The sequence below is a fragment of the Monodon monoceros genome, unplaced genomic scaffold, assembly GCF_005190385.1.
Source record: "Monodon monoceros isolate NGI ecotype Baffin Bay Population unplaced genomic scaffold, NGI_Narwhal_1 Super_Scaffold_5, whole genome shotgun sequence".
Classification (NCBI taxonomy): Eukaryota; Metazoa; Chordata; class Mammalia; order Artiodactyla; family Monodontidae; genus Monodon; species Monodon monoceros.
Window position 1 is genome coordinate 90,854,322 of NW_021703782.1, and position 5,018 is coordinate 90,859,339.

Consider the following 5,018-nt stretch of genomic DNA (forward strand, 5'->3'; position numbering starts at 1 on the left):
TGCTTCACCATTTTCTGCATTTACATTTTTGCCATGGCCTCATCACGCGCAAAGTATACTTTCTCACACTTTAACTTTGAGGTCAGCTTTGTGCCTTCCTTTGGCCAATAACACAGAAGCAGAGATGATAACCTGCCAGGTCCATGTCCCTTTAAACAAACTTCTGACATCGCTATGAGAAGAACATGTCTGAGCCTGTCCCAGTAGGAGCAAGAGAAACTCACGGAGCAGAACTTCTCCAGTGAGCTGACCTGAGTCTGGCTTTGATCAGCTGACCCTCAGAGGACCCACAGAATGTGAGATAAATGCTCACTGTTACATGGAACTGATATTTTGTGATCGCTTGTTTGGCAGTATGTTCTAGCAACAGATTAACCAAGAAGCCAATGTGGTTTGTCTCTTCTTTGTCCTCCAATAGCATCTTTGCATGCTTCTGTCCAGTTTCTTTCTGAGACAAATAAGAAAGCAAAACTGGCCCAGCTGCCAGTATTACCACTAAGCACATCACAAACTTCAGCCAGAGGAGAAAAAACTCCTCTGTGCATTCTGATTAAGTTTTTTTTTTTTTTTTTAAAGGCAAGAACACCCTGCCTAGCACTGCTCCTCCAAATACAGGAAGCCTTGAGCCCTTTCCTTTAGGTTAACTCTCTAATCAAAACAGTTTTACCCTTGACTTTTACAAGACTGATGCCGACACATGTATGTAAACCTTTATTTATAGATGACAATCAAGTGAAGAAACATGTTTTTCTGCCATGAAAAAGCTAATTTAACCTCGGTTATTTGGGGAGCCCAGCTCTGTTAAAGTGTGGAGTAACTCGAAAAACTTCACAAGTAAAAATACTTTTATTTTCCAAGTGCTCTTGTCTGAGCTTTTCTTTGCCACAAGGTAAGGTGTTGCGCATTGGGCTCCACTGGGCTCAGTATTCCAAAAGCCTGTATCTTGCAAGGGTCATGGTAGCTTGGAGATTTGTCAGTGAGAGCAGAAATCTGAAAGGCACTGTCTTGGGGAGATGCTAAACCAAAAAGACCAGCCCCTAGTCCAAACTCATCACCAAACCCAGATGAATAGGTGGGCAGAGAACCCCAGAATGAGTTTGGAGACAGACCTTGGGTACCCATTCTTACACTGATGAAAAGGTATTGCTGTACTGCTTTAGGGAGTGCAGCCTCAGGCACAGGTGAGAGTCATGCTGGCATGGACAACCTCTAATGTCAAGCTTTTCACATGCTGGTGCAAAAATTTTTTTTTTTTTTTTTTTTTGCGGTACGCGGGCCTCTCACTGTTGTGGCCTCTCCCACTGCGGAGCACAGGCTCCGGACGCGCAGGCTCAGCGGCCATGGCTCACGGGCCCAGCCGCTCCGTGGCACGTGGGATCCTCCCAGACCAGGGCACAAACCCGTATCCCCTGCATCAGCAGGCGGACTCCCAACCACTGCGCCACCAGGGAAGCCCGTGGTGCAAAAATTTTGTATTTAATTCTTTTGTGCTGTATATACAAACAAGTCTACGATACTTGTGTGGCGATATTTAAAATGGTGATTATGAATATAATTTAGCTGTATGAGGCATGCTTCTTATAGAATGTTAAATGAAAAAACAGAAAACAAAATGGCTTGCACACCATTATAATACATATTCGTAGAAAACAGACTGGAAGAAAATACATGCCCAAAACAGTTGTTAGGTAAGTGAAATGAAGAGTCAGTCTCCAAGTGTTTCTATTTTTCAAAACAGTCAACGTAAAAACATAACTCACATAAAACAGCATACAAGTAAACACCGAAAATTTTAAAAGAAAGGTTTCTCAGTGAGCATTGAACCAGAACAAAGCAGTATGAAAAACTCCCTGGCGTCTCCCCATAGAGATACTCATATCAAGACTCCACTCCTCTCATTCCAGTCGGTGTGGTCCCATCTCCAAACTGGGTTGGAGATAAATGACTCACTCTTTGGCTGCCGATTTCTAGACTCCACATAGACTACCATCCTACCAACACATTACAATTACTTCGATTATACGCCAGTTACAGATTCAGGACTGGTTTTCTTGATTAAACATGGGACATACCTGGATGTTTAGCCGAAGGTCTTGAAATATCTCAGCAGCAAAAGTACTCTGCTTTTTTATTGAGCGCTTGTACACAGAAACTAGAAGCTTCATTTTTTTTCATTTTCAGAGGATGAATTTTCAGACTTCATCTCCAAAGCCAAGGCTTCCTCTGTTTGGTAGCTCCATACTATCCGCAGCCTGTTCCTGCTTTTAACAAGGGTGAGTGAAAGCAGCTGGTCCCAATACCGTGTAACCCTTCACGGGCTTGATGTTAAAATGGTCCATCAGCTTTTTATTCAAATGAATTCACCTGCTGTGTTTGGCTTTACCACTGAGGTTTTGTTTGCCGGGAGAGAAGTGAATTTTTTTCTGAATACCTGTGACTATCTCCCTCCCCACTGGTATTAAATTGAAGATATCGAAAAGGAATACTCAATATTGGTGCAAATATCCCCAGCATCGCCTTACTGTAAAGCAGAGTGTAGGGTGGTGTGGGGAAAGGAAGCAAACAAAGATATCTTTCTTTGTAGATTTCTTTTACAGGATATCACACATAGGCATGATGTTATGCAATAAATACAATCTTTGTGCTAATAGGAATCTGTTTCAAATAACAGATTAGAAGTAATCTATTTATGGAACAACCAGATTGTAATAACAAAGAAATTAGTATGAGATTCCTGTAGGAATAACAAAATACCAAGAGTGCTTTTTAGAAAAGATTCACTTTGGGGACTAATAAAAGGGAATATAAAGCTTTACAAAACAATGGGATAGGAATATGCCTCTTGCCTCGCAGAGCTGACAGAACTGTTTGAACAAAAACACTTGGAGCAGAATATAGGAAAGAGAGGATTGGGACTGGATTTTCCAGGAACAGTTTGGAGATGGGCCAAATTGATAAGCTGGGGAGTCAACAGTCAGGTTCTTCTTATGATGGAGGCAGAGAAGTCAGAGTCAGAGGTTCATGTGCCGAGGCTTAGAGAACCATTTCTGGAAAGAGCCAGAATTCTGAACTCAAGTTAGGTATAAGCAGCAATGGGGATATGGCAGCAAGAACGGAAGCTGTGACTATTATGAATCTTGGACACAAGTGGACTTGGTTCCTGGATGATGTCACCCTCAAGGCAGCACGCTCAAAACAGCCAAAAATAATAATTTTTTAAAATGTCAATCTTAAACACACAACTCAAAACAAAAAAGAAAGAAATTGTACCCAATTCAAAACCCGTGCCTTTTCTCTTATTATGGAGATCAACTTCATATCTTTTCCCCTGAGGTCTTCTCCCCTCTTCATCTCCCATCTCCAGTTAGGGTTTTCTGGCCCCTTTCACTCTTTCCAGGAGCTAGTGAGGCAGAGAAAAATGCTCCTCAGAGAGAAGTAGAAGGGGAATAGCCAAGTGAGACAGCTTTCTCCTGGGTAAGGTGGGACGCTAAAATGATTTACATAGACTAATAATTTCTGACTATGTCTCCCTGCCCCTCTTTTCAAAATTACACCTCCAACACTCACATATATACACACACACAAGAAAATTCTTCTATTAAGTGGGGATCCCAGAAGTTCTTTTTACTTACAACCTAGCTGTCCCTCTCTCTTCTACTGGGGACATTGTAAATCACCCTTGTCATATGCTTCTGGATATCTTCCAGGTGGACAACCACAGCCCCCTCCACTCTCCTTACTGAACTTGATGCTGGCAGATGGGCAAACTCCTGAGAGGCAAACACAGTCAACTCAATATTTAATGGAATGTCACTCCAGGAGTTCTGTCTCAGATTTTTGGTACCAAGTTTTGTCTCTGGTAACAGTCCTCCTAGTTGCAGGTTACCACTAGATGTCTCTCTTCTCCTCAATCTACACCAAGTAGTGTGTACACTCCACCTCAGGGTCTGTAACCAAAAGGGGGAAAGAATATCTGTGTGGGCAGAGCCTGTCAGTGAATAATTAGAAATGCAATTCAGAGTCAGAACTTGGCTGCCTTGGAGAGGTCCACTGGCACCTCTCTTTCAGGTACTCTGTCTTTAAAGAGTGGAGTTGCATCTGCACACTCTATCCCAGCATTAAGTTATCTTCATTAAGAAATCTTGTGCCTTCAAAGCTTTAAATGTTGACTTCTTTTCCTCCTCAACTCTATTCTTCTTAATAGTACGACTTAGAGGGTCTTCAGAGTGGCAGTGAAGTTCAATAATTCCTGATTGGAAATTGACACTGCGTGAATTCTAGAATCTCCATTCATTAACCATACCCAGAGAAAAACTTGTTCTCAGACTCCTCCAGTAAGTAGCCAATCAGATTGAGCCATACTGGTGAGGCCAAAAAAATGACATGTACAGTCACTGAAAGGGCTCAGATCAAGCTTACCCTTCACTGATAAAAAATATATTCATCAGGGCTTCCCTGGTGGTGCAGTGGTTGGGGGTCCGCCTGCCGATGCAGGGGACACGGGTTCATGCCCCAGTCTGGGAGGATCCCACATGACGCAGAGTGGCTAGGCCCGTGAGCCATGGCCGCTGAGCCTGCGCGTCCGGAGCCTGTGCTCCGCAGCGGGAGAGGCCACAACAGTGAGAGGCCCGCGTACTGAAAAAAAAAAAAAAAGAAAAAAAGAAAAAAAAGAAAAGAAAATATATATTCATCAAAGTACCCTGCAATAAAGAGGATCACTAGCTTAGTGCCTAAGCTCATCCTCTTGGAGACATAGAGTTAGCAAAACCAGGAAAAACTTTAAAGAAAATCACAATGTGTATTTTCAGAGCAATTTAATAGACTATAGGGATGCATAGAACTAACATGGGGGCTATGGGAAAAGGATTAATCAGAGAACAAGAATGAGTTCCTGTAGGGGAAAAAAGATGATTTATCAAATTAAAAAATAAATAATAGAGGCCAGAAATAGCAGAATGGACACTAGACTGCTGAAAACAAATTAGAACAAGCACACCAAGAATTCACTCAGCTATTCA